Below are 26,505 nucleotides of genomic sequence, written 5' to 3' on the forward strand. Positions count from 1 at the left end.
ACAGAGTTTCCTGATCCTGGGTCTTTGAAGCACGACTCTTCCTGGTCTCTGGCTGGGCTATCTCTGAGCCTTCCCCATTTCTTCCTCTCAGGTCACAGTGGTGGCCTCAGAGTTGGGAGCTACCTGTGGACTGTGCTGCCTTACACAGCTCACAAATTCTGCTTCCAGGTTCAGAAGATGAATCCTGATCTCATCTTCTCTGCTTGTTCTCTCCCCAGGTGCTCTCCTCCTTCCCTGATGGGCGTGGTCAGTCTCTGTCTATGGTTCTGTCTTTTTTTTTTTTTTTTTTTTTTGAGATCAAGTCTCGCTCAGCCACCCAGACTGGAGTGTAGCGGCACAATCTCCACTCACTGCAATCACTGTCTCCCAGGTTTAAGTGATTCTCCTGTCTCAGCCTCCCAAAGAGCCTGCCATCATGCCTGGATAATTTTTGTATTTTAGTAGAGATGGTGTTTCACCATGTTGGCCAGGCTGGTCTTGAACTCCTGACCTCAGGTGATCTGCCTGCGTCAGCCTCCCAAAGTGCTAGGATTATAGGTTTGAGTCACCATGCTCGGCTGGTTCTGTTTTCTCTCCGGACCGCTGGTGCTAGTCCCAAACAAGACCTGGGCTTCACCTTCCCATTGCATTAGTGATCACAGCTACATAATTATCCTGCCCCTTGATTTGGAAGGTTTTTTTTCTTTCTCTTCTTTTTTTTTTTTTTTTTTTTTTTTTTTTTTTTTTGAGACGGAGTTTCGCTCTCGTTACCCAGGCTGGAGTGCAATGGCGCGATCTCGGCTCACTGCAACCTCCGCCTCCTGGGTTCAGGCAATTCTCCTGCCTCAGCTTCCTGAGTAGCTGGGATTACAGGCACGCGCCACCATGCCCAGCTAATTTTTTTGTATTAGTAGAGACGGGGTTTCACAATGTTGACCAGGATGGTCTCGATCTCTTGACCTCGTGATCCACCCGCCTCGGCCTCCCAAAGTGCTGGGATTACAGTTCTTTCTCTTCTTTAACATGTCATAGATACTCTTGTATCTTTTGTCAGTAACTTCATGGTAGAAGTCTTCAAGACAGTGAATTCTTAAGTTTCAGCTACTTGTTCTCCACTCATCGGGAAAAAACAACAACAAACTAGTAAAACCAAAACAAACAAAAACAAAACACTTGACATCTGTACTTTACTTCTGAAGGTGATTGATCAGTGCAGAGAGATTCTCAGATGGATAATTCTCCATTATGACATGATGTCAAAGGGGGTCTCACAGTTAACAGTGATAATAACTGTCAAATAAGTATGATTCCCACTTAATCTTACTGAAGGAATTTCAGCTAGGTTAGAGATCCAGGAGGTGGAGGGGTTCTGTGAGCAGAAACTAGCCTATTTACTCCAATAAATCTTCATGGTTCCAATGCAGAGCTCATAAAAGGCAATGATTTAGCAGCAGCAACCTTTCTCTCTGCTGAGTAAAACTGAAATCTGAAAGATGAATATTGGCCCCTGGGTCATTCATCTTTGAAAGATACTTTCTTTAAAGAGTGCAGAAATCATTCAAAAATGTAAACCGAACTCTGGTTCCCCAAGCGTTTACGTAAATCAATATGTATCAAATGGCATGCTATTATATAAAAAAGGAATGTGTATTGTTGCCGGAATATATAGTGCCAAATGACATGCATGAGCATGGCTTTACATATCACTTTTTTGCTTACTCATTCAAGAGATGGAAGTATTTATACTCAACAATGAAAAAATATGATTATTTCAATGCAAGAAATAGCTACATATGCAAACAAAAATGGAGAGCCAAGGGAATTATTTGCATTATTTGGATTAGGAACAAGAACTATAACTGCCCTTGAAGAATCCACATAATTGAATTAGAAGTGACTATGCCTGCTATTGTACCAACCATTACCTATTCATTTTATTTCTCAAACCTTTCATCTCCAATTTGCAATCCTACTGCTACTTCCTGAGTTCAGATATTCATCAACTCTTACTTATGCCAAAGAGAATAAACTTAGTAATGTAATGGTTGTGTAAAATTTCCCCCTAATTGTAGGGATTATTGGGGTCACTATTGTTACAGGAGTGACATCATTCTATTTTACCAAAATAACAGTATTTTAAAAGTACATCATCTACCATCACCAGCATTGTATAAACAAAACGATAGATTTAATGTTGAAAAAATGTTTACATTATAATTTCAAAATGTGTTCTTTTTTACTGTTTTAATCGATATATAATAGTTATACTTATTTTGGGGGTGCATGTGATATTTTGATGCTGGTATATAATGTGTAATTATCACATCAGGGTCATAGTGTGTTCTTTTCAGGTTAGTGCTTTGAGTTTCAGTAAATGAAATGAATCAGTATAGGCTTTATTGTTCTCATCTTGCCAGAGATTTGTGAAAATTTCCTCATGGAGCAGCAGAGTCTAGAAAAGCTTTAGATTATACAAATTCTTCCAGCTGATTCCCACAGTCTTCTAACTGGTCTTCCAAACTCCATTTTTTCCCACCCTGAATCCTTCTTACTATTGCAGCCAATATGATCTTAAATATGCAAAGTACTCACTTGTTTAAAACCCTCTTAAGCCCCATGCCCTCATTGTCTTCATATTAAAATTGATACTCTTCCCTAAAGCAAACTCTCTACGTTCTGGGGTTGTGTTCTCTGGTGGCTTTACTTTATCTTTTCAGAGCTTACACTTTGAGTGGGCCAGCAACATCAGATGGTGTCTAGCCCCCTACACAGGCATGCTTGTCATCCTCTTTTATTTTTGCAAACATGGTTCCCTCCATCTGTTCTCACATTAAAAATCCCTTGCCCAGCCTTCATGTCTCAAATCTAGTACAAACCTTCTTTGCACTGACTCCCCTGGCTGCATTCTTACTCATTCATTCCACAAATGTTTATTGAGCCTCGATTGTATACCAGGTGATGTTGGTGAGGCAGGATTAAGCGGCGCACAGAGCAGCCAATGGAACAGATAAAAACCCTGCCCTGAAGGAGCTTACATCCTTAAATGTTACTTTGATTGATTAGCCACTGCATCTTACATACAGTGCCATCACTGTATGAGACCATCTGATTTCTCTTCCAAACCACAACTATTTTGAAAATAAGAGGCATGTTATTAATAATTAATAGGATGATGCCAGGTGGGATGGCTCATGCCTGTAATCCAAGCACGTTGCAAGGCCAAGGAAGGTGAATCATCTGAGGTCAGGGGTTTGAGGCTAGCCTAGCCAACATAGTAAAACCCTACATCTACTATAAATTCAAAAATTAGCTGGGCGTGCTGGTGGGCACCTGTAATCCCAGCTACTCGGGAGGCTGAAGCAGAAGGATCACTTGAGGCAGAGGTTTCAGTGAGCCAAGATCATGCCATTGCACTCCAGTCTGGGTGACAGAGCAAGACTGTTCATCAGAGTGAACAGGCAACCTACAGAATGGGAGAATATTTTTGCAATTTAGCCATCTGACAAAGACCTAGTATCTGGAATTTACAAGGCACATACCCATATTTACAAGAAAAAAACAAACAAACTCATCAAAAAGTGGGTACAGGATATGAACAGATACTTCTCAAAAGAATATATTTATGTGACCAACAAACATTTGAAAAAAAGCTCAACATCACTGATCATCAGAGAAATGCAAATCAAAACCAGATACTATCTCACACCAGTCAGAATGGTGATTAATAAAAAGTCAGAAAACAATAAATGCTGGTGAGGCTGTGGAGAAATAGGAATGCTTTTACACTATTGATGGGAATGTAAATTAGTTCAACCATTGTGGAAGACAGTATGGCGATTCCTCACGGATCAAGAACCAGAAATACCATTTGACCCAACAATCCCATTACTGGGTATATACCCAAAGGAATATAAATTATTCAATTATAAAAACACATGCACATAATTTTGTTTGTTTGTTTTTGAGACAAAAGTTTTGCTCTTTTCACCCAGGCTGTAGTGCAGTGGTGCTATCTCAGCTCACTGCAACCTCTGCCTCTCAGGTTCAAGCGATTCTCCTGCCTCAGCCTCCCGAGTAGTTGGGATGACATGTGCCTGCCACCACATCTGGCTAGTTTTTTTTATCTTTAGTAAAGATGGGGTTTTGCCATTGTGGGCAGGTTGGTCTTGAACTCCTGACTTCAGGTGATCCATCCATCTTGGCCTCCCAAAGGGCTGGGATTACAGGCGTGAGCCACTGTGCTCAGTCTCACACATATGTTTATTGCAGCACTATTTACAATAGCAAAGATATGAAACCAACCCAAATGCCCATCAATGACAGACTGGATAAAGAAAATATGGCACATATACACCATGAAATACTGTGCAACCATTAAAAGAAATGGGATCATGTCCTTTGCAGGGAGATGGATGAAGTAGGAAGCTGTCATTCTCAGCAAACTAACACAGGACTGGACAACCAAACACCATGTGTTCTAATTCCCATGTGAGAGTTGAACACTGAGAGCACATGGACACAGGGAGGAGAACATCATATACCAGGGCCTGTTGGAAAGTGTGGGGTGAGGTATGGGAACTTAGAGGATGGGTCAATAGGTGCAGCAAACCACCATGGCATACATATAGCTATATAACAAACCTGCAGGTTCTGCATGTTATCCCATTTTTTTAATAAGAAATTTTAAAAGTTGACTGATTTAATACATTAATAAGTGATAAGTGAACAAATTTTCACTAATGTCAATCTAACTTTGCATGTGTGACACTAGTATGTGCCCGCAATAAATCCTTTAGTATTAATCAGAAGCCTTTCGTAGGCTGCAACTGACAAATGCGTAAACTAAATTGAAAGAGAGAAACGAATGTACATGGAAATCCAAGAGTGGTAGCTTCAGGTATGACTAGATTTAGGGCTTCAAATAGCATAAGGACTCACTCTTAAACAAACTCTCTCCATGAAGAAAGGAGATGGTCCCTCAGATGTTCTAGGCTTATTTGATAATCATAGCTTATTATCCCAGAAAAAGAGAAAATGTTTATGAAGAGTTTCAGCTAAACTTTCAAAAAGGCCTTATGTTGGTCTGTCTTGAGCAAATTGTTTGTTCTGGACATGATAATAATGAAATATCACCTCATATTTATTCAGCACTTTACTTTGTGCTAAGAAATGCTGTAAGAACTTTTTGCATGGGTTCTCACCTTTGATTTTAACGTGACCTTACATACCAAGTATTATTGCTTCTGAACCTCACAAAATTAATGAGATTCTCTCAGAGTGGATATAGAATAAGTAAAGTTTGGTGAAAAGAAGAAAAAAGGAATAGTTCCACTCTACTTTAAGAAATAACTCAAATGCCAGTTTAACACAAATATTCTATAAGACAGTGAGTAAATGATGAGTGTGTAAACCCCTCTGCAGTGGCCAACATAGAAACACACATGATCAGGCTTGCATTCTCCCCACTCTGCCTAAAACAGCTTTCTGCTGTGGGTTCTATCCCCATGAGAGAATGGGAACCAGGGCTTGGACTCCAGGGTCAGACACCAGGTGTCTGAATCCAATTCTGCCATTTCCAGCTAGGGAATATTAGTCAAGATAGTTATCCTCCTAACCCTTGGTTCTCTTATTCATATAATGAGGATAATTATAAGGCTACTGTGAGAATGACATAAGGTAATTTGTATAAGAGTACTCAGTCTGGTGCCAAGTCTACATGTTTAGTCCAAAAATGAAGCTGTTGTTAGGGTCCGCTTCATGAATGAGTGATTTGTGGGGTCATGGAGAACGTGGTTCTCAGCAGAGTTCCTTTCTGGGTTGAATTCTCTGCTTTTACTGTCTTGAAATTCTTAATAATTTCATATTTCAACTTGTGCTTTGTAAGTGGTATTCAACGGGAAAACAGAGCATGCTTTGAGTAGTGAAGATAAGAGCAAGAGGTGTGCCCATCATACCTCTTGATTGAGGTATGCTTATTCCTCAAGAGCACAGAATTCTAGCAGATTTGCATTGCATGGTCATTCAATGAGACTCAAAGTCAGTACACGATAAGTGTGTACATCTTTGAGTAAGTAGAGATGCTGACAAATCAGAGAGACCATGCTTTGGTTTTGAGCAGAACTTCCTTCAAGCACATAAATATGTCATTTAAAGAAACACAGACGACAAAGTGACCCTATCACATCCTTTCCTATTCCTGCATTTTCCCTGTATTAGACAACAGTTTATGCTAAAAATGATGGCACAGAAAGAAAGGAGAAGAGAGGGCAAACATAATTCCTTTACCTTTCAGTCCTTCCTTACTCATCAAGCTGAAGGCAGAGGGTGTTGGTTGAATATTCCAAAACAAAAAACTAAGAGAAAAATGGCTGATTTAGTTTTCTGTATCAGTTCCACTATGTGGTCAGAATGAAATACATACATAAGTAGGAGTTATAATATACGAATTGCAGGATTTTAGCAATTCTGAAAACAAGCATTCTTATACCAACATTTAAAACTGGTATTGCACAATATGAAGATATATGGGAAAACTCATGCTAATAATTTAAAATATTAATTTTCTTTTACTGAGGAGAACATTAAATAGCAAATGAAAAATATGACAAGTTGAAAGAGACTGCAGAAGAAGAAAAAAATCTTTAATTTTAGTACCTTTAATGGCACTTTTTTTTTGGGGGGGGCTGTATTTTGATTAAGGGAGCCCGCATTTTCAGTTTCTACTGAGACAAACAAGTAATGTGCCTGACCTTGCTCTGGTTACTGTTATTATTATTGCTTTATTCTGAGAATGAATCTAGGTGAGTCTAAATGCCACTGCCTCCAGCAGGCAGCCCTGATTGCCTAGTCACAATCAATCTCTCTTTCTCTCCCACTCTCTTAACCCTGTCTAACTTTTATTAGATTTCTGTTTTAGCACAAGCCCTCAGCATGATTTGTGGATACATCTGTCTCACCAACTAGACTGTGACCACCTTAAGGTTGCAATGTGAGTCCCAGAATTCTCAGTCTCACTGTCAGCCCAAGTTAATGCTTTCTGAGTTGAATCATTGGCATCTCTGAAAACTGCTCATCCAGATGTGAATTTTTCTTCAGGGATTCACCAGGATGCTACATTTTGATTGACTTCAACCTAACACCCCAGAAGCATCATGACATCATTTTTCTTACAGTTTTCATCCACATTTGGGTGTCAGTCTTTTGATCTTAGGCAGTCAGGACAAGATACAGGTTTTGTTTGCTGTTTTAAGGGTGGAACTCTTTTACTAGAGGTGGATTTCTTTTCCTGGGGGCAGCAAATAGATTGGCTTCCCCTCCTGATTACATCTCTGAGCTCCTCTCTTCCTCAGAGCTGAGGCTTCAGTTCGGTGAGTGACCTATGGGCAACAGAGTGCTCTTTCTCTGTTGGCAGAAAAAGAGAAGCTGGTTGCTAAGAATAGACTGTCTGGTCTTGGGGCTAGAGCTCTAAATTGCTTCCTGCTGGAGGGGTACTTGGAGTCATGAGTGACTGGCAGGTGCCCAGAGCAGATGATACTGCCAGATGAGATTGTCTGTTGCTCTTAAAGTAAACCCTGGGCTCCTCAAGACCTTGACCCCACCTTGATTTAGCCCTTGGTCTCTTGTGCCACTGCCCCATACCAAGCCAATGCCCTAGTGGTGAACATTTAAGCTCTCTTGGCATACCTTGCTGGTAGGCACCTGCCTTGCTCATGTAGACGCTTGTGCTCTGGGTGACCTTAATTTCCTTAATCAACTCCCCCATAACACAGCCTGTTCACCCCTTTGGTGAATTCCTCCTTTAAGGCTCATCTTAAACATAAAATATGCTTATTTGTTTGGGAATATATATGAATCTCTTTCTCAAACCTGTACTAAAGAAAAAATCCTGTTGAGGTCAATATAAGCAATAAAAGCATAAAAACCAAATAGAACTAGAAAAAATATAGGTCTGTGATCTTGTGATAGGAAAGGTCTTTCTAAATATTGTATCTGAGGCAGAAATCATAAAGAAAAATGTCATAGAATTGAACATAGAAAAATATTAAATTTACATATTAAAGCATTACATACAAAATTAAGAAGCAGATGATAACCGATAATTTGCCTAGATCCGTGAAGTGATGAATAGCCTCAGTTTTTAAAGTTCTCTAACAACTCATTAAGAAAGACACCCCCCAGAGAAATAACATGAAAGATTAATTCATGAAAGAAGATATGCAAGAAATGTTTTTACTTTGGGAGCCCGAGGCGGGTGGATCACAAGTTCAAGAGATCGAGACCATCCTGGTCAACATAGTGAAACCCCATCTCTACTAAAAATACAAAAAATTAGCTGGGCATGGTGGCGCGTGCCTGTAATCCCAGCTACTCAGGAGGCTGAGGCAGGAGAATTGCCTGAACCCAGGAGGCGGAGGTTGCGGTGAGCCGAGATCGCGCCATTGCACTCCAGCCTGGGTAACAAGAGCGAAACTCCGTCTCAAAAAAAAAAAAAAAAAAAAGAAAGAAAGAAAGAAATGTTTTTAAAGATCATAATATAAAAAGTCATTCTCAGAAGTTATTAAAGAAATGCAATTAAACTTTGCTCTTTTTCTAGTATAAGTCTGGCAAAAAAAAATTAAGTACTGTTATCTGTGGTGGATTAGATTATTGCTCAGCAACCCATTGATTTGCGTTTGTCATGTGATTTGCTTTGGTATCACCGTGAATGAATTATATTCCCTCAGCCCTCGACTTAAGACTTAGCCACATTTCTTGCTTTAATGAATGGTACATTTACAAATATTTTTTTCTAGCAAGCATAATGCGTGTTCACATGGTAAGAGTTTTTCTTTGCACACCTGTCTTACCATGAGAAGAACACACTCTAAGTACCTGCTTGTTGAGAGGATGAGAGACTAGTGAAGCAGACCTATATTTTGGAGCTAAGCCCAGCCTACATCAGCCAAACTCCAGTCAACACATAGACAAATGAATAAGAAGTTATTTTTATTATTGTAAAGTGTGCCACTGAGTTTAACAAGGTTTGCTACACAGGACGATTGATACTTAACTTAAACTATGCTTGCTATTGGTAAAAATGTCAAGAAATTGTTTTGGCCATTCCAGTGGAGAGACTGAGAAATGTATAAAGAAGGGAGGAAAGAAGGAAAAAAGGATGGTGGAAAGAGGAGGAGAGAAAGAGAAAATTATGGCACAGTGCTTTTGTATTGAATTGGTATGCCTAAGATAATTGGAATTAGGCTATATAAGAGAAGGAAATAACAAAATTCAATAATTGAGCGAAAAAATAAAGCAGACTCTAAATTCATGTTGTTACATAGGATTCTCATGTTGCAATGATGATGGCAATGAGGAAAACTTGCACCCAAACAGTATTTTTAAAAATACCGGCCAGGCACGGTGGCTTACGCCTGTAATCCCAGCACTTTGGGAGGCCGAGGTGGGCAGATCACAAGGTCAGGATGTCCAATATGGTGAAATCCCATCTCTACTAAAAATACAAAAATTAGCTGGGTGTGGTGGCAGGAGCCTATAGTCCCAGCTACCCAGGAGGCTGAGGCAGAATTACTTGAACCTGGAAGGCAGAGGTTGCAGTGAGCCAAGATCACACTACTGCATTTCAGCCTGGGTGACACAGTGAGACTCTATCTCAAAAAAAATGAAAAAATACAAAAGTGCCTTATGTAGTTTTCAAGTTTTAACTCATTCCCATTTTACAGATGAGGAAACTGAGACTCGGAAGTTTTACCATTTGCCCAAGTTCACAGGCAGTCCTGAGATTTGTGTGAGGGTCTTCTGACCCTAGAAGGAGTCCTTCTGTGTGACATCTGCATCCAGTTATCTGTGGCTGGCTTGGAGTTTCTCTGCAGGTCTCATCCATATCATTTTCTGAGAGAATCTAACATGTGCTCTTCTTGTCAGTAGGGGACACAGAGCTTGCTAATGATCCTATCTATACTAATTACGAGCAACCCTGGCTTGGAAAACGTAACTTTATCCTCTTCTCAGATCTTGTCAATTCCCATTACAGGGCACTGCCCAGAATATTTCTCATGAAAGGATAATAATTACTCATTATTCAAAGGATTCAATTAGGGGCCTTTCATCAAAGGGTCTTAAATACGTGCTGTTCTCCTTCAAAGGTAGCGATGATGTTTACAGAGAGAGTCAGAGATAAAGGGCAGCATTTGGAGACGAAATGTTTGATATGCTGTGTCAGGGACGATGTGACCCACGTGAAGACATCCGGTTAAACGAGCCTTGAAAATCGCAAATGGAAAAGGCCAATTTGGATTCTGATCTTTCCACTACAACAATTTGTTTAGGGATATAAGAACACGCAGAATGATTTCAGCTAAGACTGATTTGATAGCATCTACAGAGACAAAGTATATTCACTGAGAGGGGCAGGTGTGGAGAGCAGAGAGAATGGCAGATGCAAGGTGAGGGGACTGGGTCTGTATGTAGCTGCTTATGAGCTTTGGGAGTTTCAACAAACCTCCCACATCTTTTTGGTTTGTTTGGTTTTTCTCCTTTCCTTCTTCTACTCCTCTGATCCTTTGCTAACATGTGGAGGTCTGCTGTATATGTGTGTACACGTGTGTGCACGCACGTGCAATAAAACAGTAGAAATCTCAGTTTATGACAACTGGAGCAGCCAAGCACCTGATTAAGAAATCCGGAAGAGCCAGCTTCCGTGGGAGTGAGGTGAGCACTGCGGAGTCGCACTTCTGTGCTTTCAGTTTTCCTGTCTCCGTCAATACTTTGCACGGCACTTGTATTTCCCACCATGCCTTTACTGATGATAGTTTCATTGTCATGATGATGCCACAGGTCACAGATACCCCCTTCCCGTCCTCCCACCAGCAAGAGGTGCTTTGTGTGTTTCTAAATATACCGGCATCCTAACCCCAGAATCCCACGTTGATTAAGATGCCGGCATATTTAGAAACACACAAATAGCCTCTTCTTGGTGGGAGGATGGAAAGGGGGTATCTGTGACCTACAGTATCATCATGATTTTGAGGATCTCTTTGCTGGTGCCACTTGTGGCACTAATTGCTGTGTCTTCCAGAGTGCAAGCAGCAGAAAGATGACATACTCAAGTTGAGGAAATTGAGGAGCTATTTGGAAAGAAACTTGTTACGATGATGTGGTCGAGGTTTAAGGAGGGCAAGGAGGGAAGGCTCGATTCTGGGTGCTGGCAATAGCAGGGAGACATTATCACCCACAGGCCATAAGGCATGAGAGGAGGAAGTGGTTTTAGCATCCAGTGATGGAATTGCTTAAAAGGACCTTTGGCAAGAGTGGAGCTTTGGGAGCAGGAACAGTGGACTTGGACACCCCAGTCCCAAAGGAGCCAGGAAAATAAAAGCTCCAACTTTGCTTTTTGGTGGTTTTAAGGTCTTACGATTGCTCCCCCTCCTCTACTCTCCCCACGACCACCCTCCAATATGCACAAGCGAAGTTCAAGGGCATGATTGCCCATTGATATAAACCATTGTGAGCAGCCTCTGTACCCTAGCACAGAGCAAGCAGAAAACAGCAGAACTATACCTGGTGCTGAGCCTAGTCTTGTTGTAATTCTGGGCTTTTCTGTGCAGTCAGTGGATAGATTACGTAGAGAAATATGCTGTGTGTGCAAAGTGAAGGAAGAGGTTTCTCTGAGGTTTAAAAACACATTTATGAAGAACAGAGAAGGAAATACAATGTTAAATGTTGAGAGGAAAAAAACTGAGGAAATAAGCATGGAGAATGGACATCTTTTCACTATTTTAAATGGAGGCTGACAGTGTACACATCCTGAGACCCACCACATTGCAGGTGCAGTGCTGTCCTTGAGACTCAAGAATGAGCGGCTATTCTGGCCTTTTGAAACAATTAATTCAAAAAAAGTAATTAAACAGATTCCAAACAGCCTAAGAGAATGGCCTTAGAGAAATGTATGGAAACTCTAAGAATGACAGATTTAGCCTCACATTTTTTGACAGGACACAGGGCCAAGAGTTAACTACTGCACATCAACTTTGAAATAGATGAAATTGCTTTCAGAGAGTTAAAGCTAAATCTATTCTCAGCCATGTGATTTTCAGGGTATGACCAGTCAGAGAAACCCAGACTGAGAATACAAGTCAGTAAAAGCAAGGGACGAAAAGACTATCCATAAACCAAAGTTTGTGATGTGTCTGTTAGGAAACTCAATATTTTACACATGCAGTGTCATTTTAATCTTCACAACAACCCTGTACATCCAGCTTCATTATTTCTATTTTACATGTGCAGGATCTGAATCTCATAGAGGTTAAATCACTTGCCCAAACTCTCACAGCAGGTGAAGGGGCAGGAAAGTAAGTTAAATGCAGGTTTCTAGCTTCAAAGCAGTGCTCAGGGAGATGGAGCTAGAGGGCAGCTGAAATTTTATGGAAAACAACCTAGTGAGAATGATTTTATTATAAAGATGATAGTCAATCCTCTTTCTTTGTTTCATCTTGTATACAGAAAAGCCTGAACTTGGTAGAGTTTTATAGCATGTTCCAAAAGACAGAGAATGTAGATCTATGGTGTAATGCATTGATAATGCCTACCAAAACATATTTCCACTTGGAACTGTGGAACATGACTATATTTGGAATAAGAATCTTTGCAAACAGAATTAAGGTAAGGATATTGAGAGGAAATCATTCTGAATTAGGGTAGGTCCTACATCCAATAACAAGCATTTGTGTTAAAGGCAGAAAAGGAGTTGACAGACAGCAAGACACAGAGGTGGCAATGTGAAGGTGAAAGCTGGGAATACAGTGATGCCATCACCAGAAGCCACCAGAAACCAGAAGAGGCAAGGAGAGAGTATCTCTGGAGCTGTCACAGGGAAGACGGCCCTGCTGGCATCATGATTTCAGACTTCTAGAGTCCAGAACTGCGAGAGGAGAGCGTTTCTGCTGCTATAAGCCCCCAAGTTTGTAGTAATTTATTATGGCAGTTCAGGGAAACTAAAACAAGAACTTTCGGGCACTAAATAAATGCGCTTCCCTATGAACAATGAAGGAAGGAAGAATTCACCATCATATTCTTCACGTTTATTTCTTTGCTTAACTCAGGTTCCATGCCTTCCACATGAGCCTTGGACTCATGTGACAGAATCTGGCTCCAGCTGGTGCTCCATCAATACGTATGGAATAAATATATGGCAGCCATTTTGTCATTTGTAACTCCAAGTATTTGCTCCTGGGTATTCAGTACCCAATGCTTCCTAAGCCCAGTTTGAAGAGTATTACATATATTTCTCTCCATGCTTGACAAGAGCATTGCAAGGAAAGTATTGGTGTTTCTATCCTGCTTCTGAGAAGACCGAAACTTGTAAAGGAAAAATAAGCTGCCAACTTCTAGTTAACAGCAGAGGGGACACAAAACAAGTTTGCCTTATTCCAAAGCTGACATTCTAACCTCCACATGGCAGCAGGTTCCATCTAAGCTCAAAAAGAAGTTGCCCTAAACAGAGAGGCTGTTTTGGTCTTCTTGGGGTATGATGAAATTGAAAGGTAAATCCTGAAAAGCTTGGATTTCAGCTAGGAAATGCTTTGGTAAAAGCCACCTGGATCCCCAGGCCATCTTCTGACACTACTTGACCCCTCCTTTTCTATCTCTATCCAGAGGACTTCGGCAGTTAGAGCCAAGCTAGCTGGAGTGTGGGCTGTCTCAGTGAGCAGTGGGGCCGGGCTCCCGGAGATGGGTGAGTACTAGGTAATACTTGGGCAGTTGATCCTCTGAGCTTTGAGATTCTTTGATTCCATGAGACCACCTCAGGTGGCTGATTAAAGAATCAAAGGATAGATTGGATGTAAAAAGGCTTTGACAAGCTCTCAACTATAGGAGAGAATAAATACTAAATAAGTTAGCTTTTAAAAACTGCCCCGCAAACTGCCTAGAAGAGAGTAAACATTCAATATTTACTGCTTAATTATCAATTTCTCAAAAGCTCTTTAAGGCAATTTAGCAAAATAAGAATCTATCTTATATTTGAAAACATTTGAACAACATTGTAACATTAACTTAGGAAAGTTACATAAATCCTCCAAGCTACATTTGTGAGAATGAAGTGAGATGTTTGAAAATTCCTAACACCGCTTCTGACATATAGCAAACTTGCAATCTATGAGACCATTTTCTTATTTTAAGATGTGGCCTGTATAATATTTAAGAAAGAAAAACTCCAAAAGGCAGATTTTAAAAAATTTGTGCTTGAAGTATATTCACAGCATAGAAACAATGTTCAAGGTACAACGCTTATTGGAAAAGGCAGAAGGCAGGCATGTAGATGCTTGTGTAAATTGTGCAATGCCATTTTGGAAAAAAAAATCTGAAGCTGACATTTAATAATGTGAATTTGTTATGTTCAGGAATGCCTGTGTTTATAGCTGCATGGTCACATATATAATTTACAGATGGATTCTTCTATAACAAATATATGTATTTACTACAGATGATCATTAAATTCAAGAATATTTACTAATTCCTTTTATTATCTGCATCATAATTCACTTTAAAATTACTTCTGTATGAATGATGTGATGTTTGTAGATAAAATTTAATATTTGTAGGGAAAGTTTAATTTAATTCTAGGCTATTATTTAGCATTTAAATTATCATTAGCAAGAATCATCCCTTTTGGTTACATGACACTTATAATATTGTTGCTAAAATATACACCAGAGAATGTGCTAATTAACATAACGTTTGGTAGAAATTAATGTATTGGCAAGGGGAGTAATGTTCAAAGTGATTAGATCAGGAGATCTACCAAGGTCACATCAAAATTGTAAATCCAGCTGCCTAATGTCATCTATACAGCATTTGATGTCCAGGGTTGCACTGGTTCTAAATCTGCAGGTCCTGTAGGGCTATCATCAAACCCAAACATAAGACTGGTCGACCCTGCATCCAGAAACCTCTGAGCTCAGCTTTCATGACAAGTATTAGTCTGAGTGCTTTGGGGAGGACAGTTGAGAAGGGGAGATGCTTGAGCTACAGACAAGGTAGTGAGATTGTATTTTTGTTGCTTTGTACAATTACTTGCTGTACTTTTGCAGAATTTTCTGAAACTCTTGATTTATTGTAACAAAACACTTGATGGTGAAGTTGAAGGGTATGTAACCCATTGACTTCTCTAAGCTCTCAGGGAAGAGCTCTCCCAGTATATACCCACCAAACATACGCCAATTAGCATATATACCATAAATTCTAGAGACATAGATGATAGTACTTTATTAAGTATTAATGTACTATAAATGAACCATTTACTATGTAGTCATCTATATTTTCAGGCTCCTTAGTGACCCCATGTGTCACACAATTTTTACATTCATGAATAGGAGTTAAAAAGAAAAAATATATAGACATGTTCACAGTTTGCAGAGATTACCTCTAGATATTTTTATTTTCTTCTTTATCCTTTTAAAAAATATTCTAAATTTATTTCAATAAATAAAGCAAACATTTTATAATAAAAATGCAACAAATGCTATAAAAATCTGCAGTCACACTTCACAGTTGCAGATTTGCTCGAAGGAAACAGATGGCTGTTAGCCCTGCAACATTCTGTCTCCTAAAATTAGAGCCAGAGACTCCTGTGTGATCCATTGCACAAAATGGATTCCAGATTTAAAAATGCAAATAGACATAATTGCAAATCATTAACCTAATCTGTGACTGTGTGTGGGTGGATCTAGTCAACCCAATCATTTATTCAGTGATATATATTAAATGCAGACACTGTGCTCAAGCTGTGTGCAGGGCAGTTTAGAAAAAAAACACATTCCTGCTCTCATGGAACTTTCTGTTGATTTGACAACCTCAGCTGCAATTATGAGTACGTTGCTGGTCTCTCTTTCTAGATAAAATTTCCACAAAGGCAGCGATCCATCTGCCTTGATCACAATTAATCTTCTAGGTCTTTCCCCACGTGTGTCATGTAACAGGTGCTAAATAAATATTAGTCAAACCGAAAATAAAAGAATTTGCTAAAAAAATTCAAACCAATGGAAATCAGCTCACCAGAGTTTTTGAGTGGCAGATGCCAGTCATCTAAGTTCCACAATAAGAGCAGCATGTGGACTCTGAACACCTAAGCCTCATGTTATATCTGGAGTCAAGTCAGTGTGATACATGCCAGGACAGAGATATATACAAAGTACACAATTAGTCAAATGAAGAGAAAGGTTACTTTTCTCAAAAATAAGAGGATACAAAAGACATCTTTCAAGTTACTCAAGAGCTGGGTTATTAAAGAATAAGAGTCGTATAAAAAGAGAACAACATTCTAAGCAAGGAAAAGCAGCCTGTGCAATCGTATTGATAATTGGTGTATTAGTCTGTTCTCACGCTGCTAATAAAGAGATATCTGAGACTGAGTAATTATAAAGAAAAAGAGGCTTAATGGACTCATAGTTCCACATGGCTGGGGAGGCCTCACAATCATGGCAGAAGGCAAAGGCATGCAAAGGCATGTCTTACATGGTGGCAGGCAAGAGAGTATGTGCAGAGGAACTCCTATTTATAAAACCATCAGATCTCATGAGACTTATTCACTACCATGAGAACAGTATGGGGGAACCGCCCCCATGATTCAATTGTCTCCACCCAGCCCAACCCTTGACAGGTAGGGATTATTACAATTTAAGGTGAGAGTCCAGTGGACACACAGCTAAACCATATCAATCGGAACAATATGGTGTATTTCAGTAATTGACCATTTATCCTGGTTAAATAAGTACAGGGTTTGCAACCCGTAGTATGGCTGTTAGCCCTGTAACATTTTGTCTTCCAAAACTAGAGCAAGAGATTGCTGTGTGATCCATTGGACAAAATGGATTCCAGATTTAAAAATGCAAATAGACATAACTTCAAATCATGAACCCAATCTGTGATGGTGGGGGTGGATCTAATTAACCCAATCATTTATTCAATGATATACATTAAATGCAGACACTGTGCTCAAGCTCTATAGTATGGAGGTAGACTTTTGTCGTAATGGAGGACATGAGAAACCATGGAAGATTTATAAGTGAGGACTGACTTAAGATGTATTTTCACTAATGCTTTTGAGAAGTTGTGTGTAGGATGTCCTCTGGGGAGAGGGGAGAACAAGAATGGGTGGAAAGGATGCTAGCAGGGAGACTGTTATGACAGTTAGAGCAGGGGATGGTGAGCCAAGGTCTTGAGAATAAATGGAGTAGATGGAATTAAGGGCTATTTCTAAAGTTACACTGAGATTAGTTGGTAGAATCACTCATTAAGTCAGCAAACATGTGTTGAGTTAAAGAATAACTTGAAATATATTAAGTTCAACAGTCATTTCAGGTTACTAAAGAATATACTTTGGAAAATGTTCAATGTAGCATTTTTAGAACACTTGTAAGTATATTTTTATCTCAGCGTGCTGAATTGTATCTAGTTTAGTTGAATAACAATAACGTCAACAATAATTATTTCTTGTAATCTTTGTAACCATAAAATTCATTTTATCATCTCAAAACCCTATGACCAAAAAACTGTGTTATAATTATCCCCATTTTTAAAATAAAAAGAGGAAAATAATGCTTGTACAAAGTAAGAAACTTGAATGATGTCAAATTTTAAGTAAATGACACAGTGTGTGAGTGTGTGTGTGTGTGTGTGTATGTGTGTGTCTTTGCAGGTTTATCCACCATGTTAAAACATCTTAAATAAGGTTTAAGCTTGTGACTATGACATAATTATAGCTTAATTTGATCATAATTAGACCTCTAATAGCAACCTTAAGAATTCAAAGAATGCTTTGGAAAATCCACATAAATTTATTTGAAATTTTTGTGTCAATTTTATTTGAAAGAAATTTATTTTTTTAATTGCAAAGCATGAGGTGAAGCAAAGAGGAAGTTAACATTTTTTATCCAGATTGAATTAGCCAGAATTCCCTCTGCTCATGAGTTCACCTTTTTTTTTTTTTTTTTCTTTTTTCGAGACGGAGTTTCGCTCTTGTTACCCAGGCTGGAGTGCAATGGCGCGATCTCGGCTCACCGCAACCTCTGCCTCCTGGGTTCAGGCAATTCTCCTGCCTCAGCCTCCGAGTTCACCTTTATTAAGTTGAGATAATCAGTTATGATTTTAGAATAACAGTAGTCTAAATAATACAGCGTTAAATAACAGAAATAATTAAAATAAAACAATGATTATCATTTCTTGTTCTTGAAAATACCATTCCTGTTGGTCACACCTTCAAAAGCAAAATTTTAGGTTCTAGCAGATGGTTAAAAGAGAAAGCACAAGAAAGGAATATTAATGATAAAATGACTCAAAGACTTATTGATTAATAAGTCTTTGAGTATATATAATTTGTGTATAAATAATTTTCTCTGATTTATACACCTGTGGACAAATTTGAAAATGAAAACATATCCCTTGCATCCTATATTTATCCATTGAACACACCTTCAAACTTCACCCATGTATGTCTTCCAAAACTCTTGCCCTACTATTATCTCTCTCATTCAGCAGCCACAATGATATTTTGAAAAGAATATTAGAGTGTATTTCTCTCCTGATTAAAGTTCTCCAATGGCCCCCATTTTATTTGGAATTGAATTCAAAATTTTTGTTCTGTCCAACAAAACTCACATTGTGTTCTCTGCCTACTTCTGAAACTTCTCCAATCTCTAGACTTTTATCTTCTTCTGTGCCTCATCTCTGCCATTCTATTCCAGATTCATTCCTAAACACTCAACATTCTTTCTATGCTTTGTGCTTTGTACACCCAAAGTTCCACACTTTCAGCAGCTGGAATTAATAGAACTTTCTACAAATGTGGATGTGAGAGGGAAAAGGAGTGACATTGACTGTAACACTATGTTTTCAGTTTGTCATTCTTTCCTTGAACATGTTAATAAACTAACATTATTCTGGCAAACTGGAAGCAATGGTGAAAAAATACGATTGTTTAGGGAGCAATAGTAATTATGACTTAATAATGACTGAGCATATTTAAATTGTGATATCAGCCTCTTCTCTCACAGACTGAAGTTGAAAGCTGAGAAGCTGGCTAAGGAAATAGTGGGGCATAGGCCATGTGATCCACCATATCATTTTCCAGAATGGACAGCACAGTCCTGGGAGAAATGGAGTCTTAAATTTAGGATGTTGATCAGTCAACTAAAAATACTCAACTGGGTATAAGGCCAGTGGCAAACATGCAACCTATTGGTTCGAGAAAACAAAAGGGCACTTTAACCCAAAGTTAGGAAACTTTAAGTGTTTATAGTTATAGAAGGTAAATAGAGCCGAGCATGGATTTTGACAGAAGGAATACATAGCCAAATAATATGGATAAAAGACAGGGAAATACTGGGTAGAAGAAGGCAGTTCCCCAGCAAAGGCCCCACCCCCAAGCCTGGAAACTCGGGGCCCCAAATGAGAACAGGAATTTCTGTTTTCAAACCCAAATGTTACCTTTTGGACCTCCATGCCCCATTATCTGGTACCCATATAAACCTCAAACCCCAGGTTGTATGGGCAGATGAGCAGAAGGGTGATGCCACAGAGAAACAAAGAAGAGAAGGATTGTCTGAACATGGAGAGGAGTTGGGCTGGGGTTGGGAGAGGAGACGGGCTGCAGGACAGAACACTCCAGGGAAGTTCACTGTCCACTCCATCCCCTTTCCAGCTCCCCATCCATCCCACTGAGAGCCACCTCCATCACCTAATCAAACCCTATATTCATCATCCTTCAAGTCTATGTGTGACCTGATTCTTCCTGGATGCCAGGCAGGAACCCAGGTACCAAGAGGGCACTGAGATGGTTAATACTTAAGCTGTCTGTGGGCAGCAGAGCTGAAAGAGCTCTGTAGAACATCCACTGGAACTTGAGGAATGGCAGGCACCCACCCCTAGATGCTACCATGGGGCCAGAGCCCAAAAGAAGTCACCCTGGCTCCTGTATATCTTTGTGCTCCCCCTCCCAAAAAGAGTTTGAGTGTGGACAGCCAAACAGAGGAGCCACACCTCTGTCACACATCCTGTAAGGGAGGTCAGGGAACTCTCCTGTTTCACTAAGAGCCTAACAACAAGCACAGGATTTAAAGGAAGAGGTCAAAGGAACCAAGAGTGAGTAGAAAGCTGCAGAGGAAAAAAAAATTGCAATGTATGTAGCAAGCAAGTGGCTATATTAGGGATACATAAGTAATTCTCCTGAATCAACAAGGTAAAGATAAGTAGCCCAATAGAAAACTAAGCATGATGTCCACAGAAGAAGGAATAGAGAAGATCAATACATGTATGAAAAGCTGTTCTAGCCCAGTGAAATGCAAATTAAAACAACTATAAAATACTTTTTCTGACCCACTGATTTGGCAAAGATGGAAAAATTTATAGCAGCCATTTTAGGAAGGGGGCTGGGAAACAAAGATTCTCTCACATTCTGGCAGGAATGCACATATTCAGAATCCATTGGGAGGGAAAATTGGCATTACTTATGATTCTAAGTATGTATTCTGAAGGAGCATTTTCACTAGGACTTAGAGAATCATGCATACTGATGCTCATTGTGACATTGCTAAGAAGCAAAAATCAGGAAGCTAATGCCTATTAATAAAAGAATGGCTAGTCATCCTGGACATTGCATAGAACACTAAAGTGGCCCCCCAAATTATGAGATACACCTATATTAATACATATAATTCTCTGAGACATATTTCTCATTGAATGGAACAGTATGGTTCCAATTGCAAATGTTTATAGTCAAAAATCACAGTTAACTAAAAAAAAAAAAACATGGGCAAACAACACTAGGTGTATAAAGGCTTTTAAAATCAGGCTGGAAGGATAAGAGACTCTACACCTAGCAGGTCACTATTAATTACCTGGGGAGAGTGGAGGGGCCCTAAGCCAGGAGTTAAGGAGAATCTCACTGGACGTGCAGTGTTTAAATGAAATTCAGACTGACTGAACATGTTGCAAATGACTGGTAAGTTGCATAATTTAAAGAAAAAAAGAAGTGAATGAACATGCTGTAGTGACAAGAGTGTACATTTCTTTTTCTAAGATTCTTAAGAGCATCACGTGAAACTTCTAACAGTTCCTTGCATTAACATTAAATTGATTTATTTGTTAAAGCATTCATCTAAGGAAATGTGATTATAAATAGAACTGAAAAAGGACAAGAGAACTATTGAACATAGCATTTTCAGATTATCCATAATTATAAACACAGCATATGAAGTAGCATTTTCCAGAAAATTTTAAAAAGAAGAAAAATAGCAGCCATCTGGCCAGTCTAAGCTGCAATATCGTGCATTCGTAAATTAGATATAATGAATATAGAGTCTCTTTACCTGTATTTCCAAAATATTAGTTGCTTAAAATTGTTAAATAAATAGCAGAACTGAGATGCAGGAAACTCAGTGCTTAGACTTAGAATTTGTCTAGTTCATATTGACAGTTTATAGGTGAATAAATAGTACTCCAGAATGCAAAGTAAGAAATTTTTGGTTGCAGGCAACAGTAAGTGATGGTGGTTAAAAGGAGCAAAGTGAGAATGAACTGGATAGAAAAACTTCACTCACAGCTGAGCACGAATAGCTGAGAAACCAAGGTCAGAAACAGGATTTGGTAGGAATCCAGGTAACTGTGCTATAAAACTGAATATCACTTATTAGATGCTAACTTTATTCTAAGAGCCTATAAAAAAAGAATGCATTCATTGAGTTCTTGCAGTATTCCCAATGCAAGCTTGCTCCCTTTAAATATAATAAATCCTTTATTTTCTTTCAACAATTATTACTCTGTCCATTTTATAGATAAACAAACCATCCATGAATAAGACATAGCACTGGGAGTCAAGCCAAGCAGTCAGATTCCAAAGGCCACTCTATTAATTACCATGAGATTGTGCCTCTATTATGCAATCAGAAAACCCTGTATAGAATTGTCACTGAGGAAATGGCAGCTCAGTCAGCTACTACATAGTCTAGCCACTCTTGTGTCCTCTGCCCAGTGAACTGGGTAAAAGGATGCATACACCTCCTGAGTTCAACCTTCAAAACCTGCATGATTATTCATGTATTCTCTTTCACTACCTGCACACAGGACATCAATGCCCTGTATGAACTTGGAAGTCACATGTTGATGAGACTAGGATCTCCACCAGCGTGGGTCCCTGGATGACTGTGTGGAGCACAACCCCTCACCCGCCAATGTCATATCCACTTAAGGAAGAAGTACATTTCTTTCATGATAAAGCACTGAGATTTAAACATTCATCTACCATAACAACTAGTATTATCTTAACTAATATATCCAGACATGGAAAACGTAGTAGAAGAGTACAGAGGTGAGCCTGGATGTCTGAGGGAATCTCCCCAGTAGAAGTAATATCTGAAATTTAAAAAGGGAACAACTAAAAACTTCCTCAAAATTTCTCCCAAAATGAACTGCATTTTAGAAAGAATCTGGCTTGGAAGATAAAGGGCTTTGTGAGTAGGCCAGGTCTCAAAACTGCTAGAATTTCCCTAACTATCCAGAAGACAGGCACTGATAGGAAAGGTCAACACTGGAAGTCTGCGCCATTTTCTGTTTCCTACTCTGATCTAACTGGTTTACGTTCAATGTGCTTTTCTGGGCATCTGCTGTTCGCTCAGCGCTCTGTGTTAAAGTCAATGGGAAAACAAACAAACAAGTAAAATTCAGTCTTTTTTTCTTTCAAGAACTTTCTGTCTTAAAGAAGGAAGAATGGACTTGGCCTTGAATGAGGTGGTGGGTGGTAATGTCCATTTCTTTCATGTTTTCTCACCTTCGTTTGGCTTTCTTTCAAGCGCTGGAATGTAAGTGATATGAACAACAGCCAAAGGACATTTTGAGTGACTATATACCAGATATCACCAAGATTTCAGGAGGAGAATCTCCATTCACAGATTATTTCTCCTGTCCTAGTAATTTGTCTGTCACAGGTGGATTCAATTCATTTATATCGAATGCTACTATGTACTGAATAGGTTTACATATATCATTCTGTGTAAGGCACAAGCTGTTTCTGAGACTGACATTAATACAGTCATTTAAAAAGGCAATGTACGGTTCACAGTGAACCTGTTTGCCCAAAACTATCCAAGCAAAAAGAGGCAGAAGAGGGATTTGAATCTGGCACTGTGTCATATACTCCCAGGGTTATGCCCACTGCCCTACAGCTTCCATCTCACCCCAACCTCATTTCCTTCTCTTGAGGATTTTTCTAACACTTAATTTATCTTTGCCAAGTCACTGTTTCCCTTCAGAGCTTCCCCTTCTTGAGGTTGAAATCTCAAGCTGCAACTTACACCTCACTCCACTTCAACAAACCTGGGAGGGAAGGAGGGAGGAAGAAAACAGAAAATAGCTCAGCAGATGTTTCCGGATACATTTTTTTTCTCAAGTGCAAGTTGCTAATGTGGAAATTTATTTTGGGGCCTGCCAGTGTTAGCAGATGTTTGAGAAGACAAATACCTGCTTAGACAATTATACATAGAAAGTGATCGCAGGTTTGCATAAAGAGTCAATCTTTAAAAATGGATAATATAATAGAATTTCTCATACAGATTCGGCATGTTTATGCTAGATTAATTCTTGTGGTCTAATTTGGACCTTGTATTTATTCTTGAACCTTTATACTTATAAAAATGACACCATGTAAAAGGAAAGGTAGAAATAGATTGTGCCTACAAACGCCAGCCAGAGAATATAATTAGAGATCACAATGCCTAGAAACTCTGACATTCAGAGGCTAGAGATCCTGTTAATTGCTGCTATGTTGTTTTTGGACATAAATATTTACACTTCATTTCTCATTAAGATTCTGCTTCTTAAAATATTAAACCCAGACCTCTGATTGCTGGATAATTAATGGGAAAATAACACATCAAGACTTTCAAGAAATTGAAGGTGTACAATTTCCACTCTGGGTATTCTCACTGTGGAGAAGGTATATACCCAGCAATTCCGTTCAATAAACATTCACTGCGTATCTACTTAAGTATTAAGATTCCGAGATAAGTAGGAAACAGCTCCAACTCTTCAGCAACATAAATCTCATAAATATCAAATAAAAAAGCTGATAGATTCTGTAGACTTCACATAAACATTTCCTCCTGAATGAGAAATAGTTTAGGCATAAACTTTAGACAAGCTTTAAGGCCTGCCTGGACCTACAGGATGGAAGTGTAACCAGGAAATTTTCCTTTGAATGGTAATGACAGGTTCACAAAAATTTTCTGATGTGATCTTCTCCAAGATCAGTAAGTATCTTGGGAAATGAGGTGATTTTTTGGAGACTTGACTGATGGACAGGGGAGTTTTCCCTTTAGTTGACAAACATAGCTGAGGTGTCTGCTTTGATCACGGTCTGTGTATATTTACATCTGACATTCTCTACTGCACTTGTATCATTTATCTGAGTCTACTTATAATTTTCCAACAAGAAATACAACTCTGTGTCCTCAACGTGGAAGGCTAGTGTCTATCAAGGCACTTCACCATTTGGCAACTCTCTGCATCTTTCATTTCATTTCTAGTGACAACCCCAACCCACACAACAATACCAACCCTCTAAGGGGTCCCCAGATGTGCCAAGCTACTATACAGCCCCATATTTTGCACATACTCCTCTTCTATCTGGAACCATTTGCTCCAAACTTTTTCTTCATAGCAATAAACTATTCATTGTTGAAGACCATGCACTGGTGTCTCCAGATCTTGGAGATCTTCATGACCCATTCTTTATCTTTTAAGTATACCAGGTACTTAACTTATATTCTTGTTATAGCATTGTGTTATTATTCACATTATAATTTGCATGCGCATCCCCCCAAATAGCAGTGACATCCTCAAAAGTGGGAGCATGCACCATACTCATCCCTATAGCTCCTTCCCCAGTGTACACCTGGCACAGAACAGGGGCTCACTACAAATCTGTTCTATTCCCGCTTTAGTCAGAACACTTCCCATGGAAATAACAGCTTTCAGAAGCACTGAAGCACTGAAAAGAGTTTTGGTTCATTCAGATGGGAACACTGGGTTGTGCTGATCTCAGGTATGACTCCATCCAGTGACTCCAGTTTCTGTAACTTGACATCATTTGACTCTGGTTCCGCTCTTCTCTGAGGACTGGCCTTATTTGCACAGAGTTTAAATGGGCTTTTGCTAAGTAATGGTGGCTTGATATTTTGGGATTGCATCCCTGTATTTTATGACCTAAAAGAAAAAAGAGAACATCTTTCTCAGTGACCATATATAAATTCCCAGCAGAGATTCTGATTGGTCAGGACTGGGTCTCAATGTTCACCCCTGAGGGCCCTCACTGGTTTCAGAGATAGGCTAAGACGGTTGGGGGCAGTTCTGGGAGAGTGATCTGCCCACCCCAACAGCCATAGGGTACTGTGATTGTCAGCCACAACTAAATCACACAGAGTGGGGCAGAGGGGAAAGAAAGAAAGGTATTGAGTGGGACAAAAAGAAGCAGAAAAGGCATCTTCAGCAGACAAAAACAAGAGTGGTTTGTTATTCTAAGTACTTTAGCATTGTGTGTGAGATACAGGGAGTGCTTAGTAGATGTTCACTTACAGAATGAATTTGCAAATGCATAGATTTGCATTTCTTTCTTTCATACCATCAATGATGTATGTATACATAGAAACAGCTCAGCCCATGCATTTTATAATTGTAAGTTCATTCCTTTGTTCAAGACCCAGACTCTCTTCAAGCTCACAATACACAGTATTCAGCTTCCAACAGAAAATTTTCATTTAAATATATTAAGAGATTCTTAATTCAGCAATCCAGCTGGACTACTTTTAGACTTCTGCCCACAAGCACAGGCATCAATCTGTTTCCCATAAAGTGTTGTTTGCTGTGATAATCTCACCTCTATGAAATGTTCCTATCTTTAACTCCTTGTTATTAAAATTGTATACAGAAAACTCAGGGAAAATAAAGCCATGGGCTGAGAGTATCTGGCAATATCAGAAAATAAACTTGTTTAATAAATTTAGACTTAGGTATATCTTTAAGTCTAACTCACCTAGGACATGTTACCTCCTATCAGCCACTATTTTATCAATAAAGTAATGATTTCATTAGATGATTTGTGGTGTCATTCAGCGTTAATTCTCTATGCATGCATAGAGAAGATTCTTATGACACGTACGTGATTTGAAAAACCATAGCTGTATCTAAACCCTCAGAACCCAGAACATGGCATCTTCATTAGTTCTCAAGACTAATCTGGTTATCTAACCAGCAAAAAAACACACAATTTAGCTTGGTGCTTTGAGTTAGGCCAAATTATATGATTCTGTCTAAATTTCAAATTGTTCCTTTTACTCTGTTTTTGTCAACTATTTTATGCCATTCCCAAAAGAACTGATGTACTATTATCCAAGAACTCTATTTACTTTTTGACTTTCGTAGCTTTGCTTACACAGTTTCTTACACGAAGAAAGTTTCTCTCCTCCATGTGTACCTGTTTCTATC

Source organism: Aotus nancymaae, unplaced genomic scaffold (assembly GCF_030222135.1).
Source record: "Aotus nancymaae isolate 86718 unplaced genomic scaffold, 86718_ANA_hifiasm-v0.15.2.pri h1tg000006l, whole genome shotgun sequence".
NCBI classification, from domain to species: domain Eukaryota; kingdom Metazoa; phylum Chordata; class Mammalia; order Primates; family Aotidae; genus Aotus; species Aotus nancymaae.